This window comes from Hevea brasiliensis, chromosome 5 (genome assembly GCF_030052815.1).
Source record: "Hevea brasiliensis isolate MT/VB/25A 57/8 chromosome 5, ASM3005281v1, whole genome shotgun sequence".
Lineage (NCBI taxonomy): Eukaryota > Viridiplantae > Streptophyta > Magnoliopsida > Malpighiales > Euphorbiaceae > Hevea > Hevea brasiliensis.
Window position 1 is genome coordinate 35,396,051 of NC_079497.1, and position 23,697 is coordinate 35,419,747.

Genomic DNA, 23,697 nt, shown 5'->3' on the forward strand with positions numbered 1-23,697 from the left:
GGTCTTTGATTTTAGAACCACATAAAAACACCTGATAAAATATAAAAATCAATGAATTGAGTTGGATTAACATGTTTTCTAAAATAATAATGAAAACATAAAAAAATAAACATAAAAGGATACTAAATGCTAACAAAATGCAATGCATGTTAAACTTAAATGTCTATATAATTTGATGCAATCAAATACCACCAAACTCAAACTTTTGCTTGTCCTTAGGCAAAATAAAACTTTATAAAAACTCATTGGGGAACTTAGAAATATAACAAAAAAAAAACATAAAAACTCATTGGCCACCAAACCATTTACATATTTACAACATCTCATGCTTAACAATTATTCTTAAGAAAATCTCTTAAATTAATTGCATCACAAGCAAGTATTTAAAATTTCTTAAAATAATTACCTCAATGGAGGGCCCATGTTATAATTACTTTAATTATAGCATTTTCAACTTAATCATTTGTTTGAAAAATTTTGTGGTCATCCTAATCACTATTATGGTCTCACTTTGCACATTATCCAATTAGCATGCATATATCATATACTTGCATACATTCCCATACATCTCATGCATTCATAGATAATAATGAATATGGTATGATCATGGAGTTTCCAAGGGATTCAATTCTGAGCCACCAAGAATTGAATCAGGGCATTCCTAGGTGCATTTCATTTATTCATATTACAATAGTTGCTAAAGGAGTACATAATCTGTAACACCCTCCCAGTAGCAACTCCGTACATTCTACTGTTCCGGTGACCGGTGTCGGTCCAGACTCCCAGTAGCAACTCCGTACATTCTACTGTTTCGGTGACCGGTGTCGGTCCGGACAGCTAGAACGTCGGGAAAAATATTTAAACTAAAGTCAGGAACCATAATTAACTCAAATATTAATAAGAAAAATTTAGTAAAAATTTTAGAAATAAAACACAACCAAGTTAAGCAGTAGGTGCCCAGCGATGGGTAACGAGAGGAAGTTGCGGTTCTATAACGAGGAGCCCTAGACCCGGGGAAAAATTCATAAAATAATTATTGGGACTCCAGAGAAGGGTCATTAAGGTTCCTATGGCATTAGAATGCCAAGAAAATATTTAGAAAATTTTTTCAATCGGTACAGACAATTTTAACCCGTTAAGCCAAACGGAGGGCATTTTGGTCTTTTCGCCTTCAGAGACGATTTTTGGCCGACTTGTCCAGTTGAGTAAATAATTATTATGGTCTAAAATATGAATAAATATTACTAAAAATTAAAGTGAAAATGAGTAGTGATGAAAAGAAAAGAAAAATGAAATAAAAAGCAAATTATGACATGATGATGTCATTTAAAAAGCTACCACCAATCACATTTAAACAAACATTTAATTAACAAATAAAAAGAGATAAATATGGCCAAAAAAATTAAAGAAAGCAGCAGCCCCTTCATTTCATTCCCGCACCAAAGAAAACAAAAAGAGGAAAACCACCATTAAAGCTCCAAATGAGCTTGATTCCATAGCCAACTACACCAAAACCTCACCCTCTCTTCACAAAAAATTTTCCTTATCACTAGAGCTAAATTTGGGCAGCCATTAGAAGAGAAGAAAGTGAAAGAAAGTGAAGTCAAGCTTGGGAAAATTCTGCTCTACAAGAGGTTAGTGCCTATTATGCATACATCTTTCTCTTTCCATGATTAGAGACCTAAAATAAGCAAGAATTTGTGAATTAAATGAATGGAATTTATGCGTATGTATACAAAGAATTTTGGCAGCCCTAGGGAGGAACAAGATTAAGTGTTTTTGATGGACTTAGAGTGGACTAAAGATGATGTTTAAGGTATATATATATATATGTATGATGAGTTGGTGTGCTAACTAAGGTAATTGGTGTAATCCTTGAAAATGAGCTAGGGCTTGGGAGTGAAACTTGGATTTAGCTTATGAAATTGTGAAAGAACATTTTAATGGTCAATTAGTAGCCATTTGAGGCAAGTTCACCATAATTTGAAGAGATTTAGAGTGATGCAAACTGAATTGGTGGGCTGCCTAATGAGTGCAGCAGGGTGGCTATGATTCCAGCCCACTTGGACTGCCATATCTTTGGTTGTGTTGGTCCAATTGGTATTTGGCCAATTGGACATGAAACTAGGCTTATAATGGCACATTTTTCTGAAGAAACCATGCCCAAAAGACTAAAGTGAGAGGACCAAAAGTTGGCCCCAATCCGGATACCCTGCAACAGCACCTGCAGAAATGACCAAATGAACAGTAACTGTTCATTTGGCCATAACTCATTGTAGATATGGTCAATTGACCTAAAAGTTTTACAGCAACAAGATATGATATAGACAAACAACTTTCATGAAGAACATCACCCCAAATTATGCCATTAACCCATTCAAATTATTGAGCAAAGTTAAGTTATCAAACCTACAACTCTGCAGATTTTCACTTGAGCAGTCATGTTTGGATGCTATAACTCTCTCTAGAAAACTCGGATTTAGGCGATTCTTAAACCGATGGAAATCTAAGGTATAGTAGAACATTTCATATAAAGAAAGTTAGACCAAATTATGAACTTAACGTGGTCAAGTTACTGACCAAAGTTGAACCAAAATCTGCCAGAACCCAAAATCTCAGCATGAACAGTGCACGTGAACAGTAAACTTATTTTGCCTATAACTTGAGCTACAAAACTCCGATTGAGGTGATCCGAAAATGAGAATACACTTAAGACAATAAGGAACATTTTCTATGAAGGAAGTTTTGTCAAATTCCAACAGTAAATCGACCAATGGAACAGTGCAACTTCGGAGCACTAAAACCGCAAATTGGCAATTTTGCCAAAATGACCTAAGCTTTGAGAAAGTGACCAAAACCAACAAGTTTTAAATGCAAAATGTGATACATTGGGAGTGTTAAAACCAATGCACCTATTGTCTATGCAAAAGTCAACATTTTAGTTGACTAAGGAAGTGAATAGTGACATGAAAACTTGAAATTCAAAAATGTGAAACTTAAAAATGCAAAATGCCTTAGTAGGCCTAATGTGATTGGTTTGGATAGTTTGGCATGCCAATAGGGTATTGTTTTAGCAGTACTGCGAAAGGCTTTATGCCTGTATTCATGGCTTTATGCCCGTATTCATGGCTTTTATGCCCGATTATGTGATATCATGGCTTTTTAGCCATATTGACTGCATACATGGTTGACGTCCTACGTCCCATGGTATAATGACGAGGCACGCGATGTCGGTGCCAACGACCCGTTATCCAGTCCAGTCGTCTAGTATAGGTTACTTGGGCATGGAAAAGTATAACTATGATTGAACTGATTATTAAAGAAAATACGAAAATTAAGAATCAGGAATGATTACAAAAATACAAAGAAGCTCAAGATCATGAAGAAAATAATTAACAAAATGCATGAAGAAGTTAATATCATAAAACATGATTAGCCCTCGACTAAACAATAAGTTAGTAATTATTCATTTCTTATGAACACAATAGCAAGGAAATTATTATTTTTATTTGCATATTATATTTTCTTGTATTATTTGCACCACTAAGCTTTATGCTTAGCGCGTCGCTTTTGCAACGCGTAGGTACTGAAGATTTGGACAAAGGGCCCGGTAGACCACAGATTGGGTAAGGCCATTCACAGTTCTGCATAGTGTCCGTGTCACCTCACAGACTACAGTGCATTGGTAGGACACTAGGTCCCATTTTGTATTTTGAGATTTTTGTAAATTTGGTAATTAAACTCTTATTTTATCATATGTATTTGAAACAAATGTAATATAATTTTGTATTAATGTAAGTACTTGTAATTTGTGAATTTAAATCACATGTGAGAATTTATTTATGATTTGAGTCTAATGATGATGTGAAATGACAAATAGAGGAATCGTTAAGAAATTGTTGTAACTTGATGTGATACAAAATGTGAATTGTATATGAGTACCATGAGATGAATGATTGAGAAATAAATGAAATTGCTGAAATTATTTTGAGACTTTGTTGATAATTGGAGTTGGGATTGATTGAATATGATCATAGGAAGTGTTTTTCACAGGTTCCGAAGAACTGTTTTCTCCATTTTTAGCCGGTACTCTGCCGGATTTTCTATAAAATTTTCGGAACCTCAAATAAATTACAATTTCAATAAATGAATTATATTTCACAAGTTATTTTCAAAACTATGATAAAAATGAATTAAGATAAAATAGAGTGCTCCAGCACACTGAGTGGCATAACTTGCTCGGCTACACTGTAGTCGGGTAAGGGGTGTCACATAATCAACACTTGATCTTGAATTCCTCCCACTGGTCCCACCAATGCTCTTTACCTCCTTGGCATAGTAATCCTTGGCATACAAAGGCGAATTTACAAGAACCAAATAAATGAAATTACAACAAAAAAAAAAAAAAATATATATATATATATATATATATATATATATATATATATATATATATTACAACCTTTATAACACATGCCACCAAAATAAATTAAAATAAATTAATTAATTTACAACCCAAAGAACATAAAAGAAATAAATCCAATCATATTGGTCTTTTTTTGTCCATGATTATCCATCATGCATATCAGTATTTTACAATTAAATAAAACATACATACTTAAATTAAATTGAATATCTCATATTCAATTTAAAAATTCAGATTTGAATATGATTCAAACAAATTTAAAAATTCAGATTTGAATCATATTCAAGAAAATTTAAAAATTCAGATTTGAATCACATTCATGTTAGTAGTATGCCCTAGAGCATGTCATTTAGTATGTATCTTGTACATATTTTATTAATAAAAGGCATTTCCACTTTTCCGTTTACATAATATATTTATGTGTAATAGAAAAGGTCCATTGATACTTTATTAGAAATATTATTCTTAAGTTGTTAAGAATATGAGTGACAATATTTCTAGCACAAAGTATCATAAATAGGTTCACAATCGAGGATACTTCATAATAAGGGCATGACTTATCCAGAAAGATTGAATTCATATTTGTTCCCAAGTTATTTATATGAGATATAAATAAGATGGAATAGTGAGTCTCATGCCATATAACAAATATGATAGGCACTTATAAATGATAAGTAGGCCGAACCAGTGACACTTATGACAAGCACATGGAGTTTACTCTTGTCCATGTTTTGTCATAAATCATATCAGTGCATATAATCTTTAGACCTGAGATAGCACAGTTATCTTGTATATAGATAGTTTGAGTTTGATACTGCTTTCATACTTGTACTATGTATGGGTATATGGGCATGTGTTGGCTCCTACTAGTTATATGGGGAGGTAGGTGTTGATCAAGATGGAATCTGTTCCTCTAAGTAAATAGAGATAAAATCCTATGTTCATTTAATTGTTCTTGATATTTCAAGTTCCTGGCCAAGACAGATAGATTTATTCAGAAAAGTGTTTCTGATGAGAAAATCTTTTAATCAAGAACTGGAATTAAAAGAGGACATAATATTCATAGCAAATAGAGTTTGACATAAACAATGACTCCAGCTTGAGTTGGGATTTTGTAACAAAGAGATTCTAGTGCATGGTAACATATGATTATAGGTTCATTTAAGGTAAACCTTATTACTAATTGGGTGGCCATGGTATGCTATGCTAGGTGTTAACCATGGTCTATGAGGTGCATAAAATGATTTAGAGAAATCATTTATGGTAAGAAAGAGTTCTGATGATATTAAGTGTTGATATCATGTCTCATTGCCAATTAGTGATGAGCCTAGTAAGTCACACACATACACAAGTTATCACCTATTTAAATATGATTTAATTAATTAATTAAAGAGTTTAATTGATTAATTAAATAGGTTTGGTTTGCAATTAAATTGAAAAGTCCCTAGCATGACTTGAAACCAAATCTAGATTATTGGATGTGTAGTATAAATTAAATTTATATTTAAAGTGTTTAAATATGAATTTAATTAATGAGAAATTAATTAATAGAGTTTAATTAATTAATTTATATTTGATATAAATTAATTAGAAGAAGAAAAATAATTATTTTGGGTTAAGAACTCAAAATTAAGACATAGGGGCATTTTGGTCATTTCACAGTGTGACACGTGGCACCATGAGATGGTGACACATGGGATTACACATAAACTTGCCAAATGTTTTTTTTTAATCATGTAAGATGATTAAAATCAAGATTAAATATAGGTTTGACACTTGGCACAATGTGATTGGGTCACTTAAACCTAGAGCTAATCAAAGGGTGACATGTGGCAAGGGTTTAATGTGTTAACCTAGCTATTTAAGTGTGGTTATGAAAAGAAAAATAACCAGCAGCCACTCCTCTCCTTTGTCACGCCACTTTGAGGCTTTTCATCTATTCTTCTTCATCTCTCATCAATTCAAAGAGATTATCCATCAATCTCTTGAATTAAGAACTCTAGAAATTATTTCTAGTGTCCTGTTTACATCTCTAATCTCTTAAAAGGCAGAACGTGAATTTCTAATTAATAGAAAAAGCTTTAGAAGCTGTTCAAGGGTTGCCATAGGTGTTCTTGGTGTGGACAAGCTAGAGGCACAACATCTGGTGTCCTGAAGACGAATCTCAAAGGCGCAGACATTGCGATTGCATCAAGAGGTTAGTGTAATCGTTCTTGATTTAATCTAGGGTTCTAAAATTAATCTGATTAATTTTAAAATCTTAAATGGCAAATACAGATCCAAAAACATATTAAAAGAGTTTTAATATATTGTTTATCATTGAAATCAAATAGTTAAAGATAAATCTTGCATGATGCGTGTGACTCTAGGTGAAAATTTTTGAATTCAATGGTATAAACTTGTGTTCTTTACGCTTCCGTTCCTTCAATTCAAGCAAATTTAAAAATTCAGATTTGAATCAAAATTTAATTGTGTGATTAAAACTCCTAATTAAACACTTTTATTAGCCATGGGCCTAATTATGGGCCTTGAAACAAAGCCCACATTCAAGCCCAAACAGCCATCCGCACCCTAGGTTTGCACAACCATGGAAGCTGCCACCTATGGTGACTCCAAACAAGCATGCCGCCACCTTTTTTGGTCCAACCAGCAATGAAACAATCATCTCATGATCAAATCACACAATTAAATAATATAATCAACAATCTAAATGGCAAATATAGTGGCTCTGATACCAATTGAAAGAGCGGAAGCATGAAAAACATAAGTTTAAATCATTGAATTCAAAATTTTTCTTCTAGGGTGTCATGCATCATGCAAGATTCATTGTTTATCTATTTGATTTCAATGTTAAACAGCATATTAAAACTCTTTTAATATGTTTTTGGATCTATATTTTCCATTTAAGATTTTAAAATTAACAGATTAATTCATTAGAACCCTAGATTAAATCAAGAACAAGTGCACTAACCTTTTGTTGCATTGTAGTTGTGTTTGGTACCTTTGGGATGAACCTAGGACACCAGATGTTGCCCCTTTAGCTTGTCCACGCCAAGATCACCAATGGCAGCCTCTTGAACAGCTTCTTAAGCCTTTTTAATCAATTAGAAATTCAGGTTTTGCCTTTAGAGAGATTACAGATATATATAGCACACCAGAAACGATTTCTAGTAATCTTAATTCAAGAGAATATTGGAAATTCTCTTTGAATTGATGAGAGATGAAGAAGAAGAGAGGGGAGAGGCTCTTTGGGTGGGGGCTCAAAAGAAAGAGCAGCAGCTTGTTCTTTTGTTCTTTCATCCTTTCCCTTATATAGCTAGGTCATCAATTAAAACTCTTGTCACATGTCACTTTCAGATTGGCTCTTAGTTTAATTGACCCAATCACATTGTGCCAAGTGTCAAACTTAGATTTAATCTTGACTTTGATCATTTTACATGATTAAAAGACAAATGGCAAGCTTATGTATAGTACCACATGTCACTATCTCATGGCACCACATGTCACCCTGTGAAATGACCAAAATACTCTTGTGTCTTAATTTTGAGTTCTCAACCCAAAATAATTATTTCTTTTCTTCTAATCAATTTATATCAAATATAAATTAATTAATTAATCTTTATTAATTAATTTCTCATAATTAAATTCATATTTAAATACTTTAAATATAAATTTAACTTATACTATATATCCAATAACCTAGATTTGGTTTCAAGCCATGCTAGAGACTTTGCAATCTAATTGCAAATCAAACCTATTTAATTAATCAATTTAACTCTTTGATTAATTAATTAAATTATATTTGTAACATCCTCATTTTAGCTAGTCTGTACAGTCTACTGTTCCGGTGACCAGTGTCGGTCCGGACAGCTAGAACGTTCAGAAAAAAATATTTAAACTAAAGTAAGGAACCAAAAAAAAATTAACTCAAATATTAATAAGAAACAAATTTAGAAAAAATTATAAAATAACTTTTGGGACTCCATAGAGGTTCTTATGGCATTAGAATGCCAAGAAAATACTTAGAAAATTTTTTTAATCGGTACAGACAATTTTGGCCTGTTAAGCCAAACGGAGGGCATTTTGGTCATTTTGTCTTCAGAGATGATTTTTAGGCCAACTTGTCCAGTTAAATAAATAATATATAACATAAAATATAAATAAATATTGTCAAAAATTTAATTGCAATTAAATAGATAAGAAATGAAGAGAATAAGGATAGAAAATGGATTTATGACATCACCATGATGTCATTTAAAATTCTCCCAACAAATCTAATGTTGACACATGGCATAAACATATATAAAAGAGACTAAATGGGCTGGAAAAGGAAATAAGAATCAGACCTCCTCTCTCTTCTTCTCCTTAACGTAAAACACTCCCACCATGGCCACCATGAACAAGCTTTCAAAGCTTGATTTTCCCCGACTTTTACCCAACTAAATCCTAACCTAGCAACACAAAAACTTGCTCTTACACCTTGGTGATTATTTTGGGAGCAAAAAGAAGAGGAAAACAAGAGTTTTAGCAAGTGGGAAAATCTCACTCCTTTGAGGTTAGTGACCCAACCATGAATTTTTCTTTAAATTCATGTTAAGAACATTGAATATGTGTAAATTGCAAAGAAAAATTGTTGAATACCATTTGGATGGAAACCCTAGATTTTGGGCAGCCATGGTTAGGGTTTCTTTGTGGTGAATGAATTTAAAAGACCATCATGGCAACTCACAATATATACCCACTAAGTGGATTGATGTAATGCATGATTTGAGATGTTAGGGTTAGGGTTTGGGTATAAAATGGAGACTTTAATCATGTAATGATAAAATTGAGTTTTAATGGTCAATTAGTGACCATTTGGTTATGTGTAAACAAGAAATGAGGTGGTTTGATTAGTGGGAATTGCAGTTGGTGCGGCTGCCCATGGTGACCTGCAAAATTGGACACTAGTCCAGCAGGTTTGGGCAGCCATAACTTGAATTGTAGAGGTTCAATTGGTGCAAGGCCAATTGGACATGAAACTAGACACATAATGGCACAATTTTGGTGAAGAAACTATGCCCATAAAACCAAACCAAGTGGACCAAAAGCTTGCCCTAATTCGGGTGACCTGCAGTCTATTTCTGCAGAATGACTAAATAAACAGTATTTGTTCATTTGGACATAACTAAATTTAGAAAGGTCCAATTGGCCTGAAATTTTACCAACAATAAGCTGAGATATAGGCCAACAACTTTCATGAAGAAACCTAACCCAAATTGTGACCAGAACCTATCCAACAAGTGAGTTGCAGTCACTATTCACTGTACTGTAGATATGGTCAGTCCAGAAAAATTCCAATCCGGCCAGTTGTGGTTTTTGGACCATAACATGAGCTACAAAACTCCAAATGGAGTGAACCAAAAAGAGAAATTCAATTAGACAAAATAAGGAACAACTTTCATGTTGATTATTTTTCCAAATTCCCACTGCAAAATTTACCAATGGAAAAGTAAAAATAAGGTATAAAAATTGAAAATTCTGCTCAATTAACATTAAGCTTATAAATGGTTTTGGCAACCAAAACCAACAAGTTTAAAATGCAAAATGTGGTATGTTGGTGATATTAGAACCAATGTACCTATTGCCTATACAAAAGTCAACATTTTGGTTGACTAATGAAGTGAATAGTAATACCAAAACTTGAAATTAAAAATTGTGAAACTTAAAAGTGTAAAATGGCCTAGTATACCTAACAAGATTGGTTTGGATAGCTTGGCCTGGCAATAGGGTTCTGTTAGCAGTACTGCATATGGCTTCATGCCATTCTGTGTTTCATGGCTTCCCATGCCATTCTGTGACATAATAGCCTTTCGCTACGTTATTTGAATTATTACACTTGGATTTTAACCCCGATAATTATTACAGCTTATTAGCTGTTCTGTTGCACACCGGGAGACACAATATGACCGATGGTGTGATGATCTGAGGTACTTAGTACCCAGTGCCAGTTTACCCGTTTATCCAGTCCAGTCAATTAGTATGGGTTACTCGGGCAATGATAATAAATCTTACCAAATTTTAATCGAATAATAATGCTAATAATATCAGAAGTTAAGTCTACTAAAAAAAATGTAAACATACATTCCGCATACTTTATTTTACTTTATTTTATTTTATTTTATTTTATTTTATATTGTCACCACTAAGCAGAATTGCTTAGCACGTCCTTTTGCCACGCGCAGATATTGAAGACCTAGCTGGGGAGCCCAGCAAACATCAGACAGGGTGAGCCTTCAGAGCTGTATCCGGGGTCCAGAGTCACCTCACATCTGCACAGTATATGGTAGGACATTAGGACTATGGGTGGCCCTTTTGTATTTTGCATTTTGTATTAGTTTGGATTGTAACTATAAACTCCTGTAATTATGTATTAATGTAAATTTATGAAATTTCATATTGTTGAGATTTTCTGCATAATGTATGTTGATAACTGAAATGTTGAGAATTATTTTATGAATATGCTTCAAGTGATGAAGTGAACAGAAAAGTTTTGAAAAAAGTATTGTGATTTGAGATTGAGATTTTGAGATTGACTTGAAATGTGTATAATGGAGTTTAGATTTGGAAATTATATTGGAAGTGTTTTTAAATAGGTTCAGAAGAACTGTTTTTCCAATTGATAGCCGGCACTCTGCCGGATTTTTTATAAAATTTGCGGAAAAATTCAGATTTATCAAAAATTGAAAATAAATTAATTAAAATGGATAAATTGTAATAGAAACATGAATTGGTGCTCCGGCACACTGAGTGGCATAACTTGCTCTGCTACACTGTAGATGGGTAAGGGGTGTCACAATATTTAACTTGGTGATTACTTGTGTATATGTGTGACTTACTAGGCTCATCACTAATTGGCAATGAGATATGTTATCAACTCTTAATATCATCAGAACTCTTTCTTACCATAAATGATTTCTCTAAATCATTTTATGCACCTCATAGACCATAGTTAAAACCTATCATAGCATGCCATGGCTACCTAATCAATAATAAGGTTTAACTTAAATGAACCTATAATCATATGTTAACATGCACTAAAATCTCTTTGTTACAAAATCCCAATTCAAGCTAGAGTCATGGTTTATGTCAAACCCCATTTTCTATGAATATTATGTTCTCTTTTAATTCTAGTTCTTAATTAAAAAGATTTTCTTATCAGAAACTCTTTTCTGATTAAATCTATCTGTCATAGCCAAGAACTTGAAACATGAAGAACAATTAAATAAACATAAGATTTTATCCCTGTTTACTTAGGGTAACAGATTCCATCTTGATCAACACCTACCTCTATATATAACTAGTAGGAGCCAACACATGCCCATATACCCATACTTAATATAAGTATGAAAGCAGTATCAAACTCAAACCACCTATATACAAGATAATTGTGCTATCTCAGGTCTAAAGTGTGACATCTCTTACTTGTCTACAGTGTAGTCGAGCAAGATATGCCACACAGTGTACCGGAACACCATAACTTATCTCATTGATATTTATCAGTTCTTAATTTATTTATTATAGTTATTAAGTGAAATTTATGAAATTTATCTCATTTAGATCATTTATTGAAATTATAAATTAATTTGCGGCTCTGAAAATTTTATAGAAAATACGGCAGAGTGCCGACTAAAAATGGAGAAAACAGTTCTTCAGAACCTGTGAAAAACACTTCCAATAATTTCCAATCATTCTTAAACTCCATTTGTATCACATCAATTTACAACAATTTCTCAACAATTGCTCCATTTGTCATTCATTCATTTCACATCATCATCAGGCTCACATCATATGTGACACCCCTTACCCGTCTATAGTGTAGCCGAGCAAGATATGCCACTCAGTGTGCCAGAGCACCAATTCATGTTTCTATTACAATTTATCACTTTTAATTCATTTATTTTCAATTTTTGACAAATCTGAATTTTTTCACAAATTTTATAAAAAATCCGGCAGAGTGCCGGCTATAAATTTGAAAAACAGTTCTTCTGAACCTGCTTAAAAACACTTCCAATATAATTTCCAAATCCAAACTCCATTATTCATACATATCTCAACTCAATCTCAAAATCTCAATACTATTTTCAGAAATTTTTCTTTTCTATTCACATCATCATTGAAAGTACATTCATATTTCTCAACATTTTATTTATCTATATACATTATACAGAAAATTTCAAAAACATGAAACTTCATATATTTACATTATTACATAATTACAAGAGTTTATAGTTATAATCCAAAACTAATACAAAATGCAAAATACAAAATGCTACCCAAAATCCTAATGTCCTACCATATGCAGTGCAGATGTGAGGTGACTCTGTACCTCGGATGCAGCTCTGAAGGCTCACCCTGTCTGATGTCTGCTGGGCTCCCCAGCTAGATCTCCAGTACCTGCACGTGGAAAAAGCGACGTGCTAAGCAATTCTGCTTAGTGGTGACAATATAAAATAAAATAAAACAAAGTATGCAGAATGTATGTTTACATTTTTTAGTAGACTTAATTTTTGATATTATTTGCAGTATTATTCAATTAAAATTTAGTAAGGTTTATTATCATTGCATGAGTAAACCATACTAGTTGACTGGACTGGATAAACGGGTAAACTGGCCTGGATAAACGGGTAAACTGGCACTGGGTACTAAGTACCTTGGACCATCACACCATCGGTCATATTGTGTCTCTTGTTGTGAAACAGAACAGCTAATAAGCTGTAATAACATTAGGCACAAGGCCAAGTCTCAACACAATGTCAGAATGGCTAAAAGCCATGAAATCACAGAATCACATAATGCCATGTGCAGTATGCTAACAGAACCCTATTGGCATGCCAACCTATCCAAACCAATCTTGCTAGGTATACTAGGGCATTTTACACTTTTAAGTTTCACATTTTTTGCAATTCAAGTTTTGGTGTTACTATTCCATTCATTTGTCAACAAAAATGTTGACTTTTGCATAGGCAATAGGTACATTGGTTTAAATACTCCCAACATACCACATTTTGCATTTTAAACTTATTGGTATTGGTTGCCAATACCATTTCTAAGCTTAATGTTAATTGGACAAAATTTTTAGTTTTCATGCTTTGTCTTTACTGTTTCATTAGTCATTTGTTGCAGTGGGAATTTGGCAGAATAATCAACATGAAAGTTGTTCCTTATTTTGTCTAGTTGCATTTCCTTTTTTGAATCACTCCATTTGGAGTTTTGTAGCCCAAGTTATGGTCCAAAAACCACAGTGTTAGGAATAGTGACTGCAACTCACTTTTTGAATATGTTCTGGTCATAATTTGGGTTAGGTTTCATCATGAAAGTTGTTGGTATATATCTCAGCTTGTTTTTGGTAAAATTTCAGGTCAATTGGACCTTTCTACACTGAGTTATGGCTAAATGACCAAATACTATTCATTTGGTCATTTTGCCCAAGCAGACTGCAGATCACCCGGATTAGGGAAAACTTTTGGTCCACTTGGTTTGGTTTTCTGGGCATGATTTCTTCACCAAAGTTGTGCCATTATGTGTCTAGTTTCATGTACAATTGGCGTTACACCAATTGAACCTCTAAAATGCATGTTATTGCTGCCCAAACCTGTTGGACTCATGTCCAATCTAGCAGGTCACCAAGGGCAGCCACACCAAACCCAAATCCCACTACACAATTCACTTCATTTTTTATTCAAACCAAACCAAATGGTCACTAATTGACCATTAAAACCTACTTCAATCATCACATGGTCAAAGTCTCATTTTCCACCCCAAACCCTAACTCACACATTACAAATCATGCATTATCATTGCATTTCTTCAATCCACTTACAAGATGCTTATTAAGGGCAGCCATAATAACCTTTTAACTTCATTGAACTCATCACAATCAAACCCTAACCATGGTTGCTGAAAATAAGGGATGGCATATGTAACACCCCTATTTGTATAGCCTGGTATATTTCACTGTTCCGGTGACCGGTGTCGGTCCGGACAATTAAGGGGATTAGAACCATATTTAAGTCAATTAGAGAAGCCATAAACACAAATAATTAGTAATGTTCAATTAGTTAAGCATAAATAAGAAAAATAGAACATAAGAGGTTAAACGAGCCGAGAGTCACAGCGATGGGTGACCTCTTCGGGAACGACTGCAAAGTCGTTTTAAACTAAAATTTTGAACCGTAAAATGTGACGCCGCGGTCCTTAGGATCCTTATGAACACAGTGGAAAAGAGACAATCACGAAAAAGAACTGTTAAGCCAGTCAAATAATTAGGTCAGGGAGCCGAAAGAAATATAGAATTATTTGCAAACCGGGATGAACCGACGAGGGGCAATTTGGTCAATTGACACCGAGAGCTGACTCCTGACCTAACTGTCAAATAAAATCGGAGAAAAGAAAATTTCGGAATCGAGAATTAAATTAAAGAACTAGTAAAGAAAAGAAAAGAAACAAAAAAAATTATTTGGTCATCTTCCATCTCCCTTGCCGCCTCACTCTCTCCTTCATTTAACCATTTTTAATCTTCCATTAAAGCTTGCACTCAAGCTTTAATTTGTTCACTTACCCTTCATAAATCCCATAAAAACCTTACTAAAGCTTGTAATCTCAACTTAAGAAGAAGATTGAAAGAAGAAAGGAGAACAAAAGATTGAGATTTGAGGATCTAAGCAAAGTTTAGTCTCTTAACTATTAATTAGTTAATTAAATGCGTCATTAGTTGTTGACATGAGCTTAGAAATTAATGAAATGAAATAAAAATATGGGGTGAGGACCATTACTAAAATTTCGGCCTGTTGAAGGGGAGCATGATTTTGTATGGTTTGATGCATTTGAATGAGTTTAAAAACCTCATTTAGTTGAATGGTTAAGGTTGAAATTCTTAAATGTGATTGAATGCAACAATTTAGTGTGATTAGGGTTTAGAGGCCTAGGGTTTTGAGGCATAATTTTGAGAAATGAGTAAATGATGCGTTTGACCTATTGTGAAGTGAAAAATGGTCAATTGTTACCAAATGAGTTGTGTTTGAATTGTTGGAATTGAAGCTTAATTCGGAGGTTGTATGGTCATGCTGCTGGCAGCATGACCAAGTCAAATTTGAAGGACCAAATCTGAAATTTTACAAGTCCAATTTATATGGCACCAATTGGGGATGAAAATAGACATAAAATGACACAATTTTCATTTAGGAACCATGCCCCAAAACTGAACAAAACCTAGTGAACAAATTAACCAAAGTTGGATAAGTGCACTGCCACTGTACAAACTGACCAAATGAACAGTGTTTGTTCATTTGGTCATAACTCGAGCTAGACAGGTCAAATTGACCTGAAATTTACCAGTGGTTAGATGAGATATAGACCTAAAACTTTCATGGACAACACAAGTCCAAATTCTGCCAGCAACCAAGCCATTTGGCCTCCCCAAGTTGGTGACCCAAATCTGCTAGCACCAAAATTTGCCCAGAAAATCTATGTTGTTTCCAATCCGGCAGTCCTGGTTCAAATGGCCATAACTTGAGCTAAAAAACTCCAATTGGGGTGATCCAAAAATTAGAATAAACTTAAGACAATAAGGAACATTTTCTATGAAGGAAGGTTTGCCAAATTCTAACAGTAGATTGACCAATGAAACAACGAAACTAAGAGCACCAAAACTGAAAATTTGACAATTTTGCTTGAAGGACTTAAGCTTTGAGAAAATGACCAAAACTAACAAATTTAAAGACAAAAATGTGGTATGTGGGTGAAGTTGGAGTCCCCATACCTATTAAGCCTCAAAAAGTCAACAATTTGACTTGAATAGTGTAGTGAATAGTAACCCAAAACACAAAAACTTCGAGAACGTCGAAATTAGCTCATTAAAGCTAGGTAAAAATTGAGTGAAATTTATTTTTGGATTTCTGCTAAGTTATGGTACTGAAACACTGTGAAATTGTGTGTTTCAGCTGAAAAAGACTTGGAAACTCGGAGATACTGAGTCAAGGCCTAGAGGCGACTCACGTCAGGTCTGTGCACAATAATTCTTGTTTAAATATTTTATTCTCAAAAATTTGACTTCTGAGATTAATTATGTTCTGTGTTGCCATTTATGATTGTGAATATGACTTTGAAAATTTACCAGATTTTCAATAAATTATTTGAATAAATTGTTTTGAATTAATTTTGTGTTCACACTTAGCATGACAGTATCACACTATTCCTCCTCCATTTATGGGGTTGAGATCGTTTATTTTCCTCCCTCTCAGGCTTGCCAGTTGAGGTTGAGATCGGATGAGTATTCATTAGCTAGCTAGCCACCTCCCTCATTGATTTCGATTAATGGGGTTGTAGATTGCTTTGTCGTAGTGTACAACACGGCATTGATCAGAAATTTTGTGTCATGGCTTAAGTGTATATGATTTTGGCAACACTGTGTTTAATAAATTATTTGACTAAATGGTGTTATTATGAACTTTGATATTTGTGAAATGTGATTGAGAAGTATTCAAATTGTGTTTCATTAATGAACAATTTATGTATTGCATTTTAAATTTTTATTGTGCACCACTGAGTATTTTTATGCTCAGCGATAGCTTATTTTGCTGTCGCAGATAAGAGCAAGGAGAAAGCAGCAGAGTGAGCTGCTATCGAATTGTGGACCACATCGATCATTTTGTACGGGTATTGTTTTATACCCTTGTAGATAACTTTGATGTAAATATAAAAATGTTGTATGTATCAATGTAAGTTGAGCAGTTGTAAATAAATTGTAATAATATTATTTTGGATTTCCTTCCGTAAATTTAATATTTGTACATATGAATTTCATGTTTTATGCCTTGTGAATGAAGTATTAAATATTTTGAGATGATGAATTTTGGTTTGTATTGTCGAAATTACTTTGAAGTGATTGAATTGAGTTGATTGAGATTTATTGGAGGTTGGGAGATGTAAAAAATTTTTGGAAGTGTTTTTCTCAGGTATTTGAAGAATTGTTTTCTCTAATTACAAACGGAACTCTGTCAAAATTTTTATAAAATTTGCGGTAAAATTAAAATGGACAAAAATTTTTACTAGTATTTAAACTTTGAATAAATGGTTTTAATTCCTACCAAAATGCTCACCACTTCCAAAATGTAAGAAAATTGTTTTAAAATCCCTTGTAGTGTACTTAATGAGTTATCGGTAGGTGAAGTTCGGTAGTTCATTAAGTATTCTACGGGATCATGTTATGCCTTGCAGAGGGGTAAGGTGTGATAGCATACAAGTGCTATTTAATAAATTTCCTTTGTAATTTACACTCATTCAAGTCCTTAAACATGTATTCAAGGTAAAAATTAAGGTTAGGTCACTAACCTTTAGGGAGTGAAGTTTCTCCACTTACTAGATTTCTTTCTTTTCTTTTCTTTTCGCTCCCAAAGGAATCTCCAAGGTGTAAGAACACTTTTTGTGTTGCTAGGTTAGGGTTTGTGGTATGGAAGCTAGGGAAATTCAAGCTTTGAAAAGTTTGCAAATGGGTAACTATGGTGGAGGTTCACGGCAAGGAAGAGATGAGGAAGAAGAGTTCTGACTTTTTTTTTTTGTTTTCCAGCCCATTTGGTCATTTTTAAACAAATTTATGCCATGTGTCAACTTTGGATTGGGTGGGAGAACTTTAATAACATCATTATGATGTCATAAGTCCATTTTCCTTTATTTTCTCTTAATTTTTTGTCTATTTAATTGCAATTAAATTTTTAACAATATTTGTTCATATTTTATGTTATATAAATTATTTATTTAACTGAACAAGTTGGCTAAAAATCATCTTTAAAGACGAAATGACCAAAATGCCCTCCGTTTGGCTTAACGGGCCAAAATTGTCTGTACTGATTGAAAATTTTTTCTAAGCATTTCCTTGGCATTCTAATGCCATAAGAACCTCAATGACCCTTCTCTGGAGTCCCAAAAATTATTTCATAATTTTTTCCCCCTAGTCTAGGGCTCCTAGTTGCGAGAACCGCAACTTCTCACTAGGTTACTGTAACACCCCTCACTCGACTACAGTGTAGCTGAGCAAAGCGTGCTACATTCGGTGCCGGAGCACCCTAACTTATCTTACTTTATTTCTTTAAAAATTTTGTTCTCGTTATATTTAATATCGATTATTTTTCAATGGAGAAACTAACGGAGTTTCCCCTATTTTATTTTCGTTTGATGTGTTTTACTATTCACCTGTTTGAAAATTCACCAATATTTTCTAAGTATAATCTCATCCATACTCATATCATCATTTGAAAAAATCATTATGTAATTCAAATCTATACTCATTTGTACAAATTCATTCATGCTCCATTCTTATAGCAAAATTCCCAAATTTGCATTAATTTATATGATTTGCAATAATTACATAAATCCTTAATTTACATGATATACAAATTAATTACATTTTGCTAATTTACATTACAATATAAGAAATAAATAACATACACAAAAATGCTTAATGTGAGCCCTATCTACATGCATTGTTGAGGAGGTGACAACCTTGAATACTTCAGACACTTCTGCAGATCAGGACTCCAAAATCTTTGTTTAATATTTTTATCTGGGCTTTACCTTCAGTACCTGCACGAGGAAACAATTCCATCGCACTAAGCATTGCTGCTTAGTGGTGCAATAATATAACAAGGAAATAATATACAAATAAAGATAGAAATAAAACATAATTCAAATAATTAATATTTATTTATACTTCACATGCAGTTTCTAAAATTTAATATGTTTTATCCTAATTTAGTCTTATTTGGAAGTGTTTATTTCGCCAATGTGCAGTAATAATGTACATAGAAAAATTATCTAAAAATAATAAATTTATGCTTATACTATTATGTAAGTCACATTTGCAATATTTACGTATGTTATAATTTTCTTTGCTAATCTTTTAGCATTTTCTCAATACTTTCTAGGTTGTCTCAGATTATTTCATAATAAGTAAATTTTAATATCTATCCAATTCATTTCGATTCTTTCTAATAAATAACTATTCTAATTTATTTTAGGTCATCTTACTCATTTATTTAATTTCTAATATTTTTAATTACTAATATTCTTAACATATTTCAATAAATTTCACTGCCCAAGTAACCTATGACAGGCTGACTAAACTGGATAACGAGTCGTTGGCACTGGACGCCGCGGTGCCTCGAGCCGTCATACCATGGGACGCGAAACGTCAACCATGTATGCAGTCAGTATGGCTAAAAAGCCATGAGTGTGGGCATAAAGCCATGAATGCGGGCATAAAGCCATGAATACGGGCATAAAGCCATGAATACGGGCATAAAGCCTTTCGTAGTACTGCTAAAACAATACCCTATTGGCATGCTAATCTATTCAATCTGACACACATGTCTAGGCAATACAAGGGCACATAATACCATTAAGAGTTTATATGTTTCATCATTTTATTATATTTTTCGTTTATATTTTTATAGTATTCTAATTTTATTTATAATGGAAACATAATTTCCAAATTCACATTTCTAGGTAATTTATGCATTCATCGTAATATTCGTACTAATTACAATTCACATTCATTTAATCTCATGTAGCATTCACATTCAAAACATCTTTCCTTTCTCTATTGATGGGAACCTAAATCCCAAATGACACTTTTATCACATTTATTCATTCAACAATCTATTCATGTAATGTAAATTTCATACTTCAAGTTGTATTGCTTATATATTATGAACTCCATTGGTGTTGGGAGTATAAGTCTCCACAATCCATCTAGGTTAATTTCATTTCCTATTCAAGTGGTATCACTCATGTTTTATTAGACCTACTAGTAATGGGAATATAAATCTTAATTTTTATATTCCCACAACTTAAATGTTCATTAAGTCATTTAGGTAAATTACTATTTTTATTCCAAGTAATCCATGAACATTTCATCGATTTCAAATTTATGGCCTTAATTTCCTTTTAATAATTTTGTCTAGGATGCATAGTCCACATTTGTCATAAAATTCTAAGCATTTAAGCTTAGAATTGGTTCTAGGTCTTCATCTTAGTTTGCTGATCATTTTGATTATTATTCACCTTACTAGTCAACCAAAATGTTGACTTTTTCATACTTAATGGATATATTAATTTTAATTATACCAAGATCCCACATTTTGAGTTTTACATTTGCTAGTGTTAATTGCCAAATGCAATTTAAAGTCCCCTAGATGCATTTCTAAATTTTCAATTTTGATTACCCAAGTTTACTGTTCCTTTGGACAATTTTGTAGTGGAAACTGGGCTAACTTTTCTTCATCAAAGTTATTCCTTATTGTGTCTTTTTTAATTCCCTTTTTGAATCACTCCATTTGGAGTTTTGTAGCTCAAGTTATGGTCATTTTACCATAACTGGCCGGAGTGACCTGTACCCAGATTTTCTGGGCAATTTGGTTCTGCCAGATTTGGTGACCTAAGTTTGGTTGGCAATTTGACTAGGTTATGGTCAGAATTTGGATTTGTGTTCTTCTATGTCTATGTCTATGTCTCAGCTCTTGGCTGGTAAAATTTCAAATCAATTGAACTTGCCTACGCTGAGTTATGACCATTTGAACAAATACTGTTCATTTGGTCATTTTCTAGGGACAGCCTATTGGTCACTCAGATTAGGGTAATTTTTAGGTCAACTTTTTTTGGTTTTCTAGGCAGGATTTCTTCACCAAAGTTGTGCCATTATGCCTTGTAAAACTTTTTCCATTGGTTTCATTGCATTTGGATTTTTATAGACCAAGTTATGGCCATTTTGCCAAAACTGGTCGGGTGAGCTTTAGCCCAGGAAATTCTGGGCAGAATGGTTTTGGTCAGTTTGGTGACCTCACTTGGGCCAGTAATTTCATTTGGTTAGAGGCATTTCTTAGCTTGGTGTTCTAAATGAAAGTTGTAGTTCTATTTCTAATCTTTCCAATGACCAAAAATCAGGTCATTTGGACCTGTCTAGAGGAAGTTATGGCCAAATGAACTGGTACCATTTGGTCAATTTTCTGGATTCAGTGTTTGGATTTCCGGATTGGGACAGTAATTTGGTGAAGATTTTGACAGAATTTGAGTATGGTTTCTTCATGAAAAATGGGGCATTTTGTCCTAGATTTCATCTCCAATTAGCCTCATACCAATTGGAGCAACACAACTCCAGTTATAGCTCAAAAAATACATTGGACTCAAAGGTCTGAATTTCCTTCATAAGAATCAACACTCCCAAATTCAATTCTCCCAACTCCACAAACTTCATTTGACATATTTGACACTTCTAATGGTCATTAAATCATTCTCAATTTCGTCAATTTCAAGCAATTTCACCAAATCCCCTAATAGTTAGGTCAAAACCCTAACTCAACATATCCCAAATCATGTAACTCACTTCTAAACATTATGACTATCAAGTATACCTATCAATCATCATCCATAGGCATATTTATCATCAATTAAACTCATTATTTCCTCATGTCTTAAGGCTGCTGAAATTTTGATCACCTCACACATCCACTTTTGTTCTTAAATTTTCATGCAAAAACTACTCATTTTAACTTCAATTCAATGTTTAATGAATGGAGAAAGGAAGAATAAGCACTAACCCTTTTTTAGCAGAATTTTCCCAAACTTAAACTTCACTTTCTCTTCAATTCTTGGTAGCCAAACACTTGTACAAGGTGTGTAACACCCTAGGCAAATCCTACATCGACAAAACACAGGAGAGATGCTGGGTTTATAAGTTGATGGTTCGTAACCCCTATTGACGCGTTTTAAAACCATGAGGGCTTCGACCCAGAGCGGACAATATCACTAGTGGGCCGGGCCATTATATTTGTGGTATCAGAGCCACTCCGCGTGCAACCTTGAACGATGGTGGGGCAAACCTCAGCGAGGACGCTGAGTCCCATAAGGGGGGTGGATTGTAACACCCTAGGCAAATCCCACATCGACAAAACACGGGAGAGATGCTGGGTTTATAAGTTGATGGTTCGTAACCCCTACTGATGCGTTTTAAAACCATGAGGGCTTCGACACAGAGCGGACAATGTCACTAGTGGGCCGGGCCATTACAAGGTGTGGGTGTAATTTTTAGTGAAGGGACCAAAGGGTTTTGGGGTAAGAATAGAGAGAAATTCAAGCTAGAAGGAAAGAAGAAATGGAGAAGTTTCATGGCCATGGTGGTGCGGCTGGTTTTATGGGAGAAGATGGCAGATTGTTGTTTCATTTAATCCCATTTTATCTCTTTTTAATAACTTTAAATATGCTTGTTGTGTTGTGATTGGTGGAGGGCTAGCTAATGACATCATGTGGTGTCATATTTCTCATTTAATTTATTTTCTTTTTCTTTTCTTTTCTACTCATTTTCAATTTAATTTTTAGCAATATTTATTCATATTTTATGTCATAATAATTATTTACTTAACTGGACAAATCGGCCAAAAATCATCTTTGAAGACGAAATGACTAAAATGCCCTCCATTTGGCTTAACAGACAAAAATTGTCGGTACCGATTGAAAAATTTTTCTAAACCTTTTCTTGGCATTCTAATGCCATAGAAACCTCAACAACTCTTCTCTGGAGTCCCAAAAACTATTTTATAAATTTTGCTCCGGGTTTAGGGCTCCTAGTTGCGAGAACTATAACTTTCTATGGGGTTACCCATCGCTAGGGCCCCGGCTCATGTAACTTGGTTGTATTTTATTTCTAAATTTTTTTCTTAAATTTTCTAACACTTATTTGAGTTATTTATGACTCCTCACTCTAGTCTAAATATTTTTTCCAGACGTTCTTACTGTCCAGACAGACACCGGTCACTGGAATAGTAGAATGTGCGGAATTACTATAGCGAGGGTGTTACAGTTACCCATTGCTAGGGCACCGGCTCATTTAACTTGGTTGTATTTTATTTCTAAAATTTTTTCTAAATTTTTCTTATCAATATTTGAGTTAATTATGGTTCCTCACTTTAGTTTAAATTTTTTTCCAGACGTTCTAGCTGTCCGGACCGACATTGGTCACCAGAACAGTAGACTGTATGGACTAGCTAAAGTGAGGATGTTACATCATAAATAAATTCTCATATGTTATTTATAAATTCAAAGTTACAAATACTTACATTAATATGAAATTATATTACATAGGTTTCAAATATACATGATAAAATAAGAGTCTAATTACAAAACTTACAAAAATCACAAAATACAAAATGGGACCTAGTGTCCTACCAATGAACTGTAGTCTG